Source organism: Saimiri boliviensis, chromosome 8 (genome assembly GCF_048565385.1).
Source record: "Saimiri boliviensis isolate mSaiBol1 chromosome 8, mSaiBol1.pri, whole genome shotgun sequence".
Lineage (NCBI taxonomy): Eukaryota > Metazoa > Chordata > Mammalia > Primates > Cebidae > Saimiri > Saimiri boliviensis.
In genome coordinates this window covers 7,711,487-7,729,106 of record NC_133456.1, presented here as the reverse complement: position 1 = coordinate 7,729,106, position 17,620 = coordinate 7,711,487, and the positions used below count along the sequence as shown (strand labels likewise).

General features: G+C 45.4%; 1 long non-coding RNA gene across 5 annotated transcripts in view; it reads left to right on the top strand.

The window, feature by feature from the left end:
• The window catches only part of LOC141585319 (uncharacterized), a 191,309-nt gene that overhangs the window by 150,556 nt on the left and 23,133 nt on the right, over positions 1-17,620 (top strand). For 4 of the 5 annotated variants that reach the window (XR_012518705.1, XR_012518706.1, XR_012518704.1 and 1 more), the window contains exon 2: positions 9,184-9,391. This is a non-coding gene — a long non-coding RNA (uncharacterized LOC141585319). The remainder of the gene's footprint in view (positions 1-9,183; positions 9,392-17,620) is intronic. The other variant, XR_012518707.1, reaches the window with a different exon arrangement.

Below are 17,620 nucleotides of genomic sequence, written 5' to 3'. Positions count from 1 at the left end.
ATGTGGTTGAGCAAAGGTTGAATTTAAAAAATGCAAATTTTATGTTTAGAGGTAATTAATAAAAATAATATCATCTTCCTTCCTGGAACAAAACTCATCTGAAATGGCTCTGATAGCAAAAAGGTTAGCTTTGGAATTTGAATCCCGTGGTTGATACTGGTTAGCAAACAGGGCTCCCAAACCTTTTAGGGGTATTTGGTAATTATTACTCTTTTGGTGACTGTAGTTATTGAGGGAAAAAACCTCCATGGGTATCTTGTATTTTCACTTTTGTATTTTAAGTGGCAGTGGGATCAATGATAATTATGCATGTAGCTTGTGTTTAAATAAGGCATGTGAGTGGAAATATCACTGAATTTGCCTCTCAAAAATCAGTCCTCAATCGGGATGTTGAAATGTGCATTAAAAGTACCTCATGCTATGATAATTAAATGTTATGTTTCCCAAAGATGCTAAATGATATCTCCTGAGGGTCTCAACATTTGCAAGTTCCTCTGTTTTACATGACAGAAATTTTAAATGAGCAATAGTAACTTTTATAAGTTGAGGATTTATAATGAAAATTAGACATACTCATTCTCTCAAGATATTTTATTCTACTATATGACCAATGATAAATCTTTAAGTCTCTGGATACAATACATAAAAACTGGAAATATTTTTCTTTTGCCAATAGATTGCATCGAATATGCCACTTTTTCATTTTCATTTGGCCATTATGTTTGTCAAAAGTCAAAGTGACTTCTTTTGTGATAGGTAGTATAAATTTAGATAGAAAACAATTATTGTCTTTGATGTCTAATTAAAGAAGGAAGGCATGTTCACTGTAGGAAAGTCAGGAAGTACTGGAGAACATAAAGAACCAAACCAAATAAAGCAGAGGTTAAAAAATAATAACAAGTAATAATCTTACTACCTAAGAGCAATCACTTAGCATAGTGTTTTTCTTACCAGTCCTTTGAAAAATGTGTGTGTGTGTGCGCGCGCGCGCGCGTGCTCGCGCGTGCGCGTGTTGGGATCCTATGTAGGGAATTTCATTTTCTACATTTTTCATTTAACATTAGAATATTTTGAGTGGTGGTGGTGAAGAATGTACCAGTTCCTGTTTTATAATCTTTTTCTTAGAATTATGCAACCTCCTCCCAAATTTCAGAACATTGTTTTACTTGGGATAAAAACAACAATAACCCTTACTCACGAGGACGTCCCCCGTGGGATGCTTTTGGAAGCAAGTATCATAAAACCTGACTCAAATTAAACAATAAGGAAATGTATTATTCACATTATTAGGCATCCAGAGGTAATTCAGGCTTCAGCGTTGCTTGGTATAGTGGCACAGTATCTTCAAGGACCAAGGTTTCTCCCATATTGCCTCTCTGCTGTCCACCCAATTGGCTTTGTCCCTGGGCTGATGGCAGCAATTAGGTCAATGGGCTTCCTTATGGATGCCTAGAGGGAGGCAGAAAGATATGTCCCTCAAGTATAGTATGGAAGTCCTCCTGTCACTTGGAGGCCCCATTGGTCTAGTTTAGGTTACATTCCTACCTAGGCACCATTAGCAGCTGTCTCATGCAGTGCTTAAACCTGTGATCCAGAAGGACTGACTTTGATCGTTTGGAATCCTCCCCAGAGCTGAGGGTGGCATCATCTTTTTCTGCATCACAAAGCTGTATGGGGAATGGCTGACTACCTCCACAAAGTTGGAATTCTTCTGGGAAAGGTGGGAATGGATGTGATGCTGAATGGGTATCTAACATCATCCAGTGAAAGGACCCCTTACAATGTCTCTCCTGCCCACCCTCTCCACTTCTCCAGTCTCACCTTGCACTGCGGTCCCCCACCTCTTTGACTCCAGCCTCTACAGTCGTGTTCTTAACCTCAGTGCCTCTGTCCATGCTACTTCCTCTTTCTGGGATGCTTTTGACTCCTCTCCTCTCATTTCCTAGTTAATTCCTACCCATTCTTCAAATGTCAGCTGAGCAACCTGTTCCCTGATGAGGTCAAATCCCCTATTCCTCCTCCTTTCTGGCACTTGGTAGTGTTCAGTCTTTACTTAATTGTGTCTCTCTTAACTAAGGTTTCTTCGTTTCCCATTAATTCTAGCCTCCCTTAGGACAGAGATTACCTCACCATTTTATTTCCTGTGTCTAACACAGTGCCTGAAATATGTAAGGTGTGCAACAAGTAACTGGTGAATAAAATATGACTGAAATTGATTTTAGGCAGAAGTTAATCGCCAGCGTATAAAGATGAAATTTAATGTTTGAAATTTACATTAAGTATTTATCCCTGTTTATTTCAAGTATTATCCTGCAGGGGAAAGTGACGGCATTTCAAAGCTGACTCTATAGAGAGGCCCTGAGAATGTGGAGGCCAGGGGAGGAGAGGATGTGGTAATTGTAGGTTTGCCATACCATGTGGTTAAGTGGTAACGTGCCACCCTATTGTGCCAGATCTTGTAAGACTGATTGCTTGTTTATTGGGACAAATAATGGCCCGGTGCCCCGCTCCTTTTCTTTTCTTTTTTGAGATGGAGTCTTGCTCAGCTGCCCAGGCTGAAGTGCAATGGTGGATTCTTGGCTCACTGCAACCTCTGCCTCTCAGGTTTGAGAGAGTCTCCAGCCTCAGCCTCCTGCGTAGCTGGGATTACAGCCATGTACCACCACATCCGGCTATTTTTATTTTTATTTTTATTTTTGTATTTTTAGTGGAGACAGGGTTTCACCATGTTAGCCAGGCTGGTCTCAAACTCCTGACCTCAGGTGATTCGCCCGCCTCAGCCTCCCAAAGTGCTGAGATTATAGATGTGAGCCACTGTGCCCGGCCCCTTTTCTTATTTTGTCACCTTAAGAAGGTGAATCTCCTTTTTCTTTATGAGCAAAGGATAATTATGGGTGCAGATTATGAGAAATGAGAATATAGTCAAGGTGCGGAGTTTCTCCTGAGTAATACTTTTCTGTTTCATTTAATGAGAACATATAGACATTCTGTTAAGAAATTAAATAGTTTATATATTTTAAACCTTCCATATTTTGAAGATTTATTGAAGAATATTATTTATTAAAATGCTAATAACTCATGAGGCATTGCAGAATTGATATTAAACTTCTGCCAATAAAGATACTAAGACAGGCCAGGCACAGTGGCTCATACCTGTAATCCCAGCACTGGGGAGGCTGAGGCAGGCGGATCATTTAAGGTCAGAAGTTCGAGACCAGCCTGGCCAATATAGAGAAATGTCATTTCTACTAAAAATACAAAAATTAGCAGGCATGGTGGCAAATGCCTCTAATTCCAGCTATTTGGAAGGCTGAAGCAGGAGAATTGCTTGAACCTGGGAGGCAGAGGTTGCAGTGAGCTGACTGTGCTGCTGTATTCCAGCTTGTGTGACAAGATTCCATCTCAAAAAAAAAAAAAAAAAAGACATTAATACAAATGGTCATGGAGAGGGAATATAGAGAACATCTATTTTGTACAGAAAAACCATTGGTTAATATTTTCCTATACCCCTAAGCCTAAGGATGTAGAAAACAGTTTTTGTTCATATTATGTTAATGTCTAACTACTATCTCATTGTCTGAGCATACTGAAACTGACATTTCATTCTCCCCACCTCTTGCTACTATGAATAATGCTTAGATGACCATCTCACTCATAAATCTCAGCATAAATCCTTATTCCAGGTTATGTCCTCCAGACAGATTTCCAGAAATAGAATTACTGGGATGTCCATTTCTAATGTCCAGCTTCAAGAGCCTTCTGTGCATTCAGTATTTGAAAAGTGTGTTGGCTTACCATGATCCTGAAATTGGAGAAGACTAGGCAGAGGAGATGAGTTGTCCAGCTCAGGGCATTGCACTGGCTCACTGGCAACAAGGAGTACTCTGCAGATGTGCCAGGGATGTGGGCATTGTGATCTGCCCAGACATGCAGATTGTCAGAGAGATGGCTGCATTCATGGGCAAGTGTCTTGCTCAGACCCCAGAGTGTGAGAACCCTGAGGGGAACCCAGGTGAAGTCCATGTCAGCAGCTCACCTTTAAATATTAGACTTGGAATGTGAACAATCAGCAAGCCACAAGGGAGGAAGTATAAATAAAACATGTGCCTTGCAAAGAGGGCAAAGCTGCAATTTGCCAGGTACACTATAATTGCTTCTGGTTAATTATCTCGGTGGTGAGCTGGGAGCACCAAAGGCAAACACTTACATCCACATTGTGGATAAAAATAATGTCATTTCTTGGATGATCCTAATTTCGGCTGTCAAGATGTGGACAATGAGCATCCACTTCCTTTGGATAGTAAGAGATGGATAGTGACTTTGGATAGCTTCAGTTTTGGGATCGTCAATTTTTATCATCATATAATTACTTATAATAATAAGAGGCCGGGCGCGGTGGCTCAAGCCTGTAATCCCAGCACTTTGGGAGGCCGAGGAGGGTGGATCACAAGGTCAAGAGATCGAGACCATCCCGGTCAACATGGTGAAACCCCGTCTCTACTAAAAATACAAAACATTAGCTGGGCATGGTGGCACGTGCCTATAATCCCAGCTACTCAGGAGGCTGAGGCAGGAGAATTGCCTGAACCCAGGAGGCGGAGGTTGCGGTGAGCCGAGATCGCGCCATTGCACTCCAGCCTGGGTAACAAAGAGCGAAACTCCATCTCGAAAAAACAAAACAAACAAACAAACAAACAAAAATAATAATAATAAAGTAATATAATTCTTTTTTTTTTTTTTTTTTTTTTTTTTTTTTTTTGAGACGGAGTTTCGCTCTTGTTACCCAGGCTGGAGTGCAATGGCGCGATCTCGGCTCACCGCAACCTCCGCCTCCTGGGCTCAGGCAATTCTCCTGCCTCAGCCTCCTGAGTAGCTGGGATTATAGGCACGTGCCACCATGCCCAGCTAATGTTTTGTATTTTTAGTAGAGACGGGGTTTCACCATGTTGACCAGGTTGGTCTCAATCTCTCGACCTTGTGATCCACCCGCCTCGGCCTCCCAAAGTGCTGGGATTACGGGCTTGAGCCACTGCGCCCGGCCAATTCTTTTTTTTTTTTTTTTAAGTAATATAATTCTTAATCATAACCACTAATAATTACAATAATACTGAATTCAGTCACTGGGCTAAGCATCTCCCATGCCTTAACTCACTGGATGCCCATAATGACCCTAAGAGGCAGTATTACTTTTATGATTTTCTTTTTTGTTGTTTTTTTCTTTTTTGAGATGGAGTCTCACTCTGTCACCCAGGCTGGAGTGCAATGGTGCAATTTTGGCTCACTGCAACCTCCACCTTCTGGGTTCAAGTGATTCTCTTGCCTCAGCTTCCTGAGTGGCTGGGATTACAGGAGTGCACCACCATGCCTGGCAAATTTTTGTATTTTTAGTAGAGACGGGATTTCACCGTTTAGGCCAGGCTGGTCTCGAACTCTGGACCTGAAGAGATCCATCCACCTCAGCCTCCCAAAATGCTGGGATTACAGCTGTGAGCCACCATGCCAGGCTGTACTTTTGTGATTTTCAGATTTGTGAACTGAAGCTTAGAGAGATTAAGTGACTTGTCCAAGGTCACACAGCTGATATTGAATCCTAGTTGTTTTGCTAGGGTCCAGAGATTTCTCTTAGCCACTGTAGCAGACAATGCTGGTGCCCCACCTCGGTAGGAGATTCAAGCAGGACCCCTTTTACCATTCAATGTGCCCATCCCCCAACCGCTAGAAGTGTTGCTGTTAATAGCTCACACCTGAAACCTTTTCTATTGCCCTTCAGAGGTTAGAGCAACTTTACCTGGAAGTGCCTCAGGGTAACTGTCAACCTCTGTCCTGGAACAGCATGTAGCTAATAAACAGATGATGCAGAAGCATACAAGGCCAGCTCCCTTGTTTAAGGTGCCTTAAGTTCTGTGATACAGTGTGGCTCTAGAGCTCCCTGCAGGATCACGCTGCAGCCACATGTCCCCTAAACTACATCCTTGCTTAACTTCTTCTCCCCTAGCCTACTTTCTCCCTCCCATAGGGTTTCTCCTGAGATCACTCCCTTAGTTAAGTGACAAATCCCCTCTCCTGCTCTACTTCTAGGGAACCTGACCGAAGATAACCACTATACCAAGTGAGTTCCCGGGATGTTGCCTGATTTACTGAAGGAATCATTCCCACTGAAGCAGTGTTACCTTGCCTTGTCTCTATGACTTTGGGTACATCCTACATTTTAGAGCCGTACGTGTCTTCTCTGCAATATGAGAAAGCTAGATTGGATGGTCCTTAGGCTTTTAGTCATTGAATCTGTTGAAGTCTCCATTCTCTAAAATCCATGGTTTTGCGGCTGTGCCAAAAAAAGGGACATTTGGCTTGGTAGTGTGTCCCGGGTAGGAAGGTTCCCAGAGAGTGTGAACTTAACTTTTCTCCCCTCTCTCTATCCCTATCACCGGGACTCCTGAAGGGACTGGAGTCCACTGGGGCTTGTGTGTGTGCGCGTGTGTGTGACTCAATGGGCTGGAGTATTCCCTACGGTTAGGTGGTGAGGGCAGCATCCTCCAGAGCAGGGAAGTTAGTGTTTGGGTGGGGTAGGGGGTAGGTATTCCATGTCTAGAGCAGGTCAGATGAGTGCAGCTAATGGATCTTTGGCTTTATTAAGGGGGAGATCACTGGATTCAGTGCAATGCACTCTGGCTGGAATGAGTTACATAGAGGATAATGGCAGTGAGGTCGTACAGTTGGCAGCAGTCCTGGAGACTTTCTGATCATGGTGGCTTTCTGATCATGGTAGTGGTTGCATGGACATGAGGCCAACAGTTATAATGCAGGTTTTCAGATCAGACAGAGGAGGGGCAGCTAGCTATCTTTTGGTGGTCCACAAGGGTGGTCCCCTTCCTTGTCATAGAAGGGGCAGCAGTCTTTTGGTGGCCCATTTTTGCCATTCTAGAAAACTTAAGGTAGAATCATTTTCTGATAATTCTGGAAGCCACCTATTACCCTGAAATAAGCCCCTTCTGCTTCAAGTTGCAAGAGTATATTCTATACTTTACAACTGAACTCTTACGGGCCTACTTGAGATAGTGGAAGTGAAGATGCTCTGTAAACACAAAACAGCACCCTCGGCATAAGCCTCTGGTTCACTAGGGAAAAAGAATAGTCCAAGCGCAGCTCTTCTTAAGTCCTCGCAGTGTACCAGGCATCGTCTCAAGTCCTCACATACAGAGTAGTTATGATTGTCCCCACTGCATAGACAAGGAAATTACAGCACAGAGAAGCTGTTTCTTTTTTAAGGCCACATACCTGGAAAGCAGTAGAACCAGGTTTTGAACCAGATCTGTTAGATGGCCAGTCCACCATGCTGCCTTATTGGGTAGGGACTGCTCTGTCCAGGACACAAGATCTGCACAAGTTCCTAAGTACAGAAAAGTGTTTTCTTTTTGTGCTAGGAAGTATCTCTAGGGATAGTTCTCCCTCTTAAAACTTTAGTAAAATTGGAGTAATTTTAGTATGTGGAAGGTTAGACATGCTTCCGTTTTGACCATCATAACAAATCACAGATTCCTACATGGTAAGGATTTGAAGGCAAGATGAGAAGGGCTATTGGAATCCTGAGCTCCCAATGATACAGATAAAAAGGGTCATTTTAGCAAAAGAGAGAAGAACTTGGGAGCTGCCATCAAAGGGGCTGAGCTTGGATATACCGAGGGGTGATGTGATGCATCCTCAGGTCAGGATTTAAGTCAGAAGCAGAAAAAGAACAAAGGAACCGTGGCTAAGCAAAGACGTGAGCGATGCAGGGCAGAAGAGCCTCGTCCCTAAGAAGGTATACTATACAAGAGGCCAGCGTCCCAGTACAGAAGCAAGGAGAGTCCTGCAGATCTCAGGACCTGCTGTGGCGTTAGTGGGAGAGGAGGAGAGAGGCCAACGGAGAAGCTGTAAGGAAAGTTAAGCAAAATAACGAAGCAGAGAGAGACACCAAGAAGAAAGGCATGTGAGATGTGGTTGAGCTTTAATTGGCTCCCCTCAGCTTTTTTTCTGTCAGGCAAACAAATGATTCTGACCCACCTGTTTTGGTGCCATAGCCTTTTGCTCCCCAACGATCCCTGGATCTGATCGTCCTCAGCCTAATCCTAACAGCCTCCAGGTCCTGTGCAGCCCTTGCAGGCACAGCTTCTGTGTGGCTCAGATCTGGCTCTTTGGTTTCATTAGCTGCCAGTAGCGCAGGGGCTTGGGCTGAGGATAAATGAGGCTGAAACAGACTTGCAATCTTGGAAGAGTTACCCAACCACTCCGAACCTCAGTTTCCCCACCAGTAAAATGTGAATGATGACAGCACCTGTTAAATACCTTAAATGAGATAAAATACAAGAAAAGCCAAGAAACGGGCTTGGAACACAGAAAGTTCTCAATGCAGTAAATGCTAACTCTTATTATCATTCTTTGGCGCCTTATACTTCCTCTCTTGCACTCTTACCTAGTGAGATAGAAAATGTTAAGACTTGAAGAACTTGGATTCCTCTTTGGCTCCACCACTTACTCGATGCGTGATTTAAACAAATCCCCACACCTCTCTGGGTCTCAGTGTTCTCATCTCTAAATGGCTGAACGATGAAAGGGTTGAAATTAACGAGGTCTGTCTGTGACAGGATTGTGTAATTAATATTCTGGCAGGGATATTCTTGGAAGATGACAGTCCACCATTTCCTTCCATTCAGGTTGAAGCAGTCTTCAGGTTGGGCTTTCCAGTGACCTAGTTTAATTTCTTAATTCACTGAGGGCCTCTTTGTGCCAGGCACACGGTGAGAAGCTGAGGGTGAGTGTGCCTGGGAGAAGCCAAGCCAAGCCCCTGCCTTTGAGGGACGACTCATGTCTCATGGGAAAACAGGAAGAAATACAAAGGCAATTACAACCTACTAGGGTACATGCACAAATTAGAGACCAGAAGATGGACTGATTTGCCGGCTTTGGGGGTTGGAGAAGCCTTCATGGAGAAAATGAGGGCCGCTCCCTTCCATGTTTATAAAATTAAATATATTCAGTGGAAGAAATACGCAAAACGTAGAAAAGTACATAGAAAAACATCCCACTTTGACGCATGTATGTATGTTCTCATCCTTTGATGCGTGTGTGTCCTTTGTACGGTATATGTGAGTACATGTCCAATATGAAAATCTTGGTTTGCATAGTGTGTCGTCACTTGTTTTTCAGCTTTAGCCAAGTACCCTGAAAGAGAAGAGGAGTCTGCGTGGAGGCAAGCCGGGAAAGGAGGAGCGATGGAGAGGGCAACATTCCAAGCAGCAGTGACAGCATGAGAAGCAGCAGCTGCTTTCTACTGGAAAGAGGGTACATTTTTTTCCTAAACACAGCAGCACAGAGACTGGAAAGAGTCACTACTGTTCATATAATGAATGTGGAGGTAAAACAGCATATTCACTTTCATGTGTCTTGTGCTTCAAGGTGTAGTAGTCTGTCTAGCAGCAACTGGCTTGCTATTTACTCATCCATAAAGAAGGGCTTAGTTCTGAAACTAAACAAGCCAGAATCTTTCACTGACCCCATAACTCTTCCCAAGGGGGATGAAACGAAGGAGCCTCACTGCAGAAGGGATCTGTGATGCTCCAATGGCCTGCCTTGCACACAGCACGTTCTGAGCGAAGGGGCTCAAAGAGACCCTCTCTGCTTCCTGTTGTTAGCACTCAGGCTGTATGCAAACCTGAGAACCCACCCTGTGATTCCAGGCACGGTCTGTTGGGCCAGTGACTATGGCCTGATGCATGAGCATCTGATGCAGGTTGGTCCTGTGGGAGGTCAGCTCATCCCTGAGGTGTCTTGGTGCATAGCTTTCCAACATGGGTGCTCCTTGATGTCAGAGGTTTGGAGCTGCGCTGTGAGAGCTCCAGTCGTCGCCATGACCATGCCAAGCTGATTGCTGCAATCCTATACCAGTCCTGATGATGCTAGAAACCCCAGCAAGACTGTGGCAGATGAGGTAGTGTCTGGTGCAGCCTTACTTCCTAGTATATCATTATGCTAAACTCCCATCACCAGGATAATCCACATCTGACTCTTTTTTTTTTTTTTTTTTTTGATACGGAGTTTCACTCTTGTTACCCAGGCTGGAGTGAAATGGCGCAATCTCGGCTCACTGCAACCTCCGCCTCCTGGGTTCAGGCAATTCTCCTGCCTCAGCCTCCTGAGTAGCTAGGATTACAGGCACTACCATGCCCAGCTAATTTTTTTTTTTTTTTTTTTTGTATTTTTAGTAGAGACGGGGTTTCACCATGTTGACCAGGATGGTCTCAATCTCTTGACCTCGTGATCCACCCGTCTCGGCCTCCCAAAGTGCTGGGATTACAGGAGTGAGCCACCGCGCCTGGCCCTGACTCTTTTAAATCACAACAACTCAGATACAATAGCCTTTCCTGACCCGTTAGTGATGAGCCAGACTGGCTCGCACTGGCTAACAGGTACTAATTGGGAGATTTTGGGGAGTTCTGTGAGGTGGTCGTTAAGAACAGCCATTACTACACATTAAATTATGTATATGCCTGCAATTAAGTAAATTATATTAAAATCAAAGGTAAATACTTGAGAGCTTGTTTAGAGGTTCTGGCAGCTTCGGGAAAGACATTGAGTGGTGAGGGAGGAAAGGGACACCTTCCTAGTCCGCAAGGGCAGCTGAATCAACCATGGTGATCAGTGGGGCGACACATGTCACATCCAAAGCTAATAAATACTTGAAACTCACCTCATGTATAAATGTAAAATTTATATATTTTACTCTTCTCTATGCTTTGGGGTTATTTACATCTTTTTTATCTATATAATGCTGTGCTAGAAGTTTTAGTGACTTCATGTAGATAGCTCAAAATCAGGCATGGTAGGAATATTTACATCTCAGAAACCAGCAAATGTTGCAAACCAAGGCTTTCCTTTCCCTCTGAAAGCCTTGGTTGCACATTTAGCAGCATACCCCTGCCCTTAGGCACTGGGGGAAGCCGGGCTTCCTGCATGTGCGTTTTGGAGAACAGCATGCCGTGCTCAATTCCACCAGCAACTCAGCACGGCTAAAGGCTGGAAACTGTTCTGTATTTGTCACCCGTTTATTAATATAGTTTTCTCACAGCAAAGGTTTCTCAGCCTGTTCCTAAGAAGCAAAGACTCTTGATCCACCACCCACAGGCCTATTATCATCACTGCATTCTCATTCGACTCTACAATGTAATGAATACAGAGCAGCCAGGATACTCCTTCCTCCTCTCCTCTCACTTGCGTAAGTCTTCAGTGCCCGGGCCACCTGCTGCTAAGTGCCACTGGCGTGTGGACCAAACTGGGGTTTGTGGGGTAGCAATTCCACACTTCTTTTCACCCCACTGGGAAGACAATGCCAAGGTCCCTTCTCTGCACTACCGACTGTGAAGTGGAGGGGTGGCAGGATTCCACCTGCTGGCCCCTCTGCCCAGAGGGAGAGGATGGAAGTATGCCCAATGTCATGGGGGACGTTAAGGAGCTGGCTTGTTCCAATCTTCCAGAGGCATACCTGTGCTGCAGAGCGGGTAGAGAGAGGAAAGTGCCCAGCAGCCTTAAAATAAGGCCCTGATTGTCATTGCAGAGCCTTATCTCTCATGAGGAACAAACAAGGGGAGCCTCAGGATGCTGCTGCCAGTCCATGACCCTGAGCTGGGTCAGCTGACCTGGGTCAGAGAAAGAGGGCAGACTTTGCTCGACTGAAGCACTGGAAATGACATGAGCTACACAGGGATCTTCCTTCTGCAGTGAACAATTTGCTTTTATTTCTGAAATAAGCCCTCAAGTGACCTTAAGGCTTGAGAGTGTCTTTTGCAAACGATCTGTGGTACAAAAGTCCTGGCCCACATGAGAGGGGCTGCAGTGTGCAGGTGAGGTCAAGGGCATGGGCTTTGGGGCCTGACAGTGGAGCTAGCATCCCAGCTCTGTCTTTAATGTCTCACCCTGCCTAAATTCCATCATCTTAAACTGGGAATAATAACAGTAACACTTGCCACATAGAGTCGTTTTGAGAATTACACGAAGAATGTAAAAGTTTAGCACAGGGCCTGGGGTCTAGCAAACACTCAGTAAATCCTTGGGCTCCGGGACAGGAATGTGAGAGAGACATTTCTCTCTAAGCTTTGTCATACTGCTTGAAATTTTATTTCATTTTATGTCATTATTATTATTTTTTCAGACAGGATCTCACTCTGTCACTCAGGCTGGAATGCAGTGGCACAATCATGACTCACTGCAGCCTTGACCCCCCTGGCTCAAGTGACCCCCCACCTCAGCCTCCAGAGTAGCTGGGACTACTGTACAGGCATGTGCCACCACATCCAGATAAGTTTTAAAAATTTGTTTGTAGGGACAAGGTCTCTCTGTGTTGCCAGGGCTGGTCTTGAACTCCTGGGCTCAAGTGATCTTCCCAACTTGGCCTCTCAAAGTGCTGGGATTACAGGTATGAGCCACCACACCCAGCTTGAAATTTTCAGATAAAGTGATTATATCACCTATTTTAAACTTTTTAATTTAAGAAGTCAATACCTTTTTAATTGACAAATAACGATTGTATATATTCATGGGATACACAGTGATGTTTTTATACATATAATGTATGGTGGTGATCAGATCAGGGTCATTAGCACATTCATCATCTTAAATGTGCATCTTTCTTTGTGTTGGGAGCATTTAATATCCTAGCTGTTTGAAACTATTAGTATGTAATTTTGGTAGCCAGTCATCCTATAGTGTACAGAGCACTGAAATTTACCCGCCTATCTAGCTGTCATTTTGCATCCTCTCGGGTTCAAGCAATTCTCCTGCCTCAGCCTCCCGAGTAGCTGGGATTACAGGTGCCCGTCACCTTGCCCAGATAATTTATTTTTCTTTTTTGGATTTTTAATAGAGACAGGATTTTGCTATGTTGGCCAAGCTGGTCTCAAACTCCTGAGCTCATGCAGTCTACCTGCCTCAGTCTCCCAAAGTGCTGGGATTATGGGCAGGAGCCACTGTGTCTGGGCTTCTACTTTTTACTTCTGTGAGATCAAGTTTTTTAGCTTTCACATGTGAGTGAGAGCATGCAATGTTTAACTTCCTACCTACATTTTTAAATGTGAGAAAAATAACAATGCTTCACAGACAGTTTTAATGGACTGTGAAAAGGACAAGAAAAGTCCACAAATCTTCCTATGTGTCATGTCTTCTTTTATAACATGGAGTAATGATGGTGCCAACGTCCTGAGGTGTTTGTGAGGATAAGGGCTCAGCCCCATGCCGGGGATATGGTCATTGCTCTGAAGTATATCTGCCCCTTATTAGTGACCAGCTCACGACCTTGAGCCCTGCAGATAGCCTGCTCTTCTAGCCTTAGGTTTGCCCTTCTCAAGCCCAGTACAGAGGGGGTTTCTATAGAAGGGGGCCAGTCTTCAGCAGGGGAACCCCTGCAACTGGTCCTGGTGGGAACCTCTGGGCTTGGTGCTGAATCTAGGCCCTTTGGCGGGATGGCCAATGCCTCCAGGGCTCCCAGTTCCTGGAAGGTGGTCAGCAGGCAAGCTCCAGAGCTGCAGCTGGTCCTGACTCTGGTTATCTGCAGTGAAGCATGCAGGGCTATAGGAAGACAAAAGGGAGCTCTGGGAGTTCTGTGAGGCAGGAAAGTTTGAAGCACAGATAAAGTGTGGGAGGGCGGGCTTAGACAGGTAAAAGGCTTTCCACTGCATGTTATAGCAAACCCCTCTCAACCTGCCTGAAGCATATATGGGCTATTATTGTCTACTTAGGTAACTGAAAAATCCAGAGACACGCTGGTTTCAGGCTTAGTTGAATGCAGGGCGTCAAGCAATGTTAACATTTCTTAGTTCTGTTCCGTGGGTTAGCTTCCTTCTCAGGGAAGATGACTGATGGCCCATGGCTCTAGGGCTACACCCTGGGAGGTTCAAACACACTGGGCAAGGAGGGCCTGGTTCCCTCCCTCCCTCCCTTCCTTCCTTCCTTCCTTTCTTCCTTCCTTCCTTCCTTCCTTCCTTCTTTCCTTTCCCCTTTCCCCTTTCCTTTCCTTTCTCCCTCACTCCCTCCCTCTCTCCCTCTCTCTCTTCCTCTCTCCCTCTGTCTCTCTCTCTTGTTTTTTTTTTTTGAGACAGAATCTTGCTTTGTCACCCAGGCTGGAGTACAGTGGCACTATCTCAATCACTGCAGCCTCTGCCTCCAGGGTTAAAGTGATTTTCCTGCCTCAGCCTCCTGAGTAGGTGGGATTACAGGCATGCACCATCATGCCCAGCTAGTTTTTGTATTATTAGTAGAGATGGGGTTTCACCATGCTGGCAAGGCTGGTCTCCAACTCCTGACCTAAAGTGATCCGCCCACTTCAGCCTCCCAAAGTGCTGGGATGACAGGCGAGAGCCACCGTGCCTGGCTGGCCCCACCACATCTCTTTGTCTTGATTGGGTCCCAAGCCCATTCCTGCACCAATCAACTCTCCAAGGAGAATGTGATGCCAGGTTAGCCTGATCAGTGGTTGACTGAACTCCGCCCAAAACCATGTGGGCTGCAGTGGGAGAGGGGAGACTTTCCCAGAAGGAAACTGAGGTACTACCAACAGGAGAAGGATAAACAGATGATAACATGGCAGCATCCACTGCACAGGCCAGCCCAGAAAGTCAGGAGTTAACAGTGAGTGCTGCCCCTTTTCTCTCATCAATTCCCAGAGCCTCCTGGGCTTTCCGTCTGTTGTTCTTTGATCAGGAGGCTTTGGTTTAGCTTTTAGCTTCAGGGTTGGCCCCAGGCGTAAGCACTACCTTTGTCCACCCTGTCTAGGCAGCTAGAAACCTCCCTGTCCTGCTGGCATGTCCTTGCTAGTCTTTGTTATGTGTCATGAGGACTTGTGTCTGTTTCCTCGGGGACACTTTGGAGATGGCAGAGCTTCGGAAGGCCATGGCAGTGCAGTGCTCCTGAAGGCTGTGCTAGGTGTACTAGCTGACCATGCAGGCAAACCTTGGTGCCACTGCTTATCAGCTGGGCTGTGACTTGCCCTCCCCATGCCTTGTTGTGTCTCCTGCATCAAACAGAAATGGCAGCAGGACCCACCTTAGAGGTGTGGGAATGTTTAAAGGTTGCCGCAGGGCACTCAGCAGGGCCTGGAACACAGAAAGCTTTCCTTACACCCATGTTTTCTTCTCTACTTTATCATGTTTCTTGATTGTGGGGGTCTGTACTGCTCTGGGTTTTCCAAGAAAAAGATGTTGAGATGGGATTTTATCAGGGGAGACATCAGTGAGAAAACATTATCAGAGAAGTGGGGGAGGCCGGGAGACATATCGGACCACAATGCCAGTGAAGAAGAGGGAAGGAAGGTTGAGTGGAAGCCCTTAGACCCCCATCCCATAGGAGAGACCTCAAATCAAAGCAGGCCATCACAGGAAGATCGCTTGAGGCCAGCCTGGGTAACAGGGAGACCCTGCCTTTTAAACAACAGCATCAAGAGCAACAGAGGACTCCCAGGGTTTCCCTGGAATGGGCCTGCGTAAGCAATACCCCTGATGCACTGAGTTGGCTGGCACTGCCTGCAGAAGGAGTAAACTCAGTGCAAATGCCAGGATGGGTTTCCTGCGTCCTTCACTCTTACTGTAGTTGAGGGTCTGTGAGGCATATCCCGTGGCTTCATAGACCCCTCCAGACTTTGAGATCCCACAGTGTGCCCTGCGTCATCGCCTGCAGGGGTTATAAGCCCTGAGTCCAGCCTAAGTGTGACTCACACAAGCATCTCTCAATGTCTGTGGGATGAAGGAGCAGACTGGCGTGTGCAGTCCCGATGTGGATGGTTTCGAAGCTGGTTTCCTTGCATGAGAGAGTGCTCTAGTGTATTCTCAATCCCCTTTCTTTCTGGAAATTAATGAAATGGCTTCTTTTGAGCTCAGCTGACTGGTCTGCATGTCCTCTTTGAGGGGAAACTCTTCATGTGTAAACTGCCCCAAGTGCCTTCTCCACTGGGCCCCCACCGCCATCTGAGCCATATTCTCCTACAATTGCTCCCTTGCCAATAACACCGCCAAAGCTACAACTGAAAATCAAAGAACATTTTTAATGAAAAAGGCCCTTTATATCTCTTTTTTCGGCAAATCTACTGCAATAATTTTGAGACTGTTAGTGACATTTAAACCCTTCTAGATATTCCTATCCTAGGGGGAGGCTGTTCTTGCAACACAGTTTCAAGTAGTAAAATCTCTTTACATTTCACCTGTGACCTTTTCTTTCATATAATGTCAACAATATAGAAACAAATGTTTGAAGTTTCTGAGACAGGTTTTGGTGCTTGGCTAACCAATGTTCTCGCCATTATTCACATTCATTATTCAGGAAGTGTCTTTAGAGAACCTTTCTAATAAGGTTAATTTGCATATGCATGTCTCTTTTGTACTTCATGCTATCTGAGCATGGCACACACTAACATTTTTAAAAATATCCTTTCACATTATAAAAATATTAAGAGGAATTTCTTAATTTAAGTATCCTGACAAACTGCTCTTCCTCGGTAAAGCGTGGAATGAGTAGCTGGCATTTGAAAAACAAGTTAGTTAAGAACAAAGCAAGCTTTGCTTCTGCAGGGAGAAGTGATAGATACCCCTTGGCAATCTTGTTTGGAGGCTGCATCTATGAATCTTTAAGCACCTACTGGGACTAGAATTTTGTCTGCCCCATCTCATCTAATCCTCTTAGCATCCCTGCAACCTAGAGGGTATCACTTCCATTTCATAGACAGGAAAGTGAGGCTCAGTGAGGCAGTTAACTTGCCCACTGTCTTAGGGTTAATGGCTGGCAGATTAGGGTCTGGCTCTCAGCATTTTCAGAATGCAAACCAAGGCTGTGTCCCCTTTGCTGCTCTACAATCACAGCAGAGGTGATTGTGTGACCTGGGGCTTCCCACCTAGACTGCCACTGAATAAGAAGGGGGGAGGCACACCCAGGCACCTGTTTTTAAAATGCCCTCTTCCTTCCACATGATCTCCATGTGCAGCTGGGGTTGGTGGAGGATGACTTCCCTGGGAGATGCAAACACACATCCATGGGCCACACTTGGCTAAAGTGAGGAGGTTTAGTATGAGGCAGTTCTATCTTCCCCACAGTGGACTTGGGTGCAGTTCTGCTGTCTAAGTAAGGGGAGAAACCAAGATGTTTCTGCTTAAAGGGAATCGGTTGAGTTTTAGCCCAAGAAATGTAGGCAAGATATGCTTGCTGTGAGGGAAGTGACTGTTCAGGGAAGCTCAACATCCCTGGATCCTCACTCTCTCTCTCTCTGGTAATAGCACATTGATTGTGTTTGGGGCAGCCAGCCTTCTCCCCTCCCTCACTATGAGTGCAGCAGCTGCTGCAGACTTAGGCACACAACCCAGCCCTGGCCAGTCAGGACACAGTATCTCCCAGCTCTCTGATTCGTTTAGGATGCTCACAAAACCCATGCCAAGCAGTCAGGCCCAATTTGCCAATCTGGGGATCTTTGCTTGGATTTCAAAAGAGATGCACTCCACTCCTTCTTCTCTCCCCCACTCCCCCTGACAAGCCTTGGGTCTGTGAAAGCTTTGAGCTATGGTGAGCATCTTGGTTTCACAAGGAAAGAGCCAGCTGAGAATGGAGCTGGCACAGA